The sequence below is a fragment of the Penaeus monodon genome, chromosome 19 (genome assembly GCF_015228065.2).
Source record: "Penaeus monodon isolate SGIC_2016 chromosome 19, NSTDA_Pmon_1, whole genome shotgun sequence".
In the NCBI taxonomy this organism is placed as follows: domain Eukaryota; kingdom Metazoa; phylum Arthropoda; class Malacostraca; order Decapoda; family Penaeidae; genus Penaeus; species Penaeus monodon.
The window spans coordinates 40975075-40975645 of record NC_051404.1 but is presented as its reverse complement, the minus strand read 5'-3'; positions in this window follow the sequence as shown (position 1 = coordinate 40975645).

The window sequence follows — 571 nt, the reverse complement described above, 5'->3', positions numbered from 1 at the left end:
CCACTGAGACGCCAGCAGATATATTGTTATTTCACCCGCTTAATTATTTTTCGTTATCCGCTTTTCTTCGACCGCCGTTCAAGTTATCCAATAAATCCATTTTCGTTCGCTAGGATACGGTTTTCACACCCTCGCCTCGCTGCCCCTGGGGTCTCCTGCACCCATGGCTTATGCAGGAAGACATGCACATATTCATGTCATATTCAAGTGAATGCCACCTCATCTTTCGAGGGGTAATCCAGAACATGTTCGTATTCCGGCGTTATCCACGAGAATAGCCCTCCGCCTTGCCTTATCCAAGAGAACATGCACCCATCTCTTGGTTATTTACGAGCCGTCACGCCGTCACTCTGTTCATTGGTAATACGATTTGATCCCCTTTTAGCGTAAACTGAATTAATTTGGCTTCGGGGTATATGTCTGTTCTCCACTAATACATCATTTGTCTGTTGCTCCATTGGTGCTAGTTGTTGCAAGAAGCTGTTCGTTTTAATGCGTTCAAGTCAGAAGAAGATGTAGTGGCTGTCACCTTTATGGCATGTTGGTGACCTTCGCCTGCTAGGCTCACCTT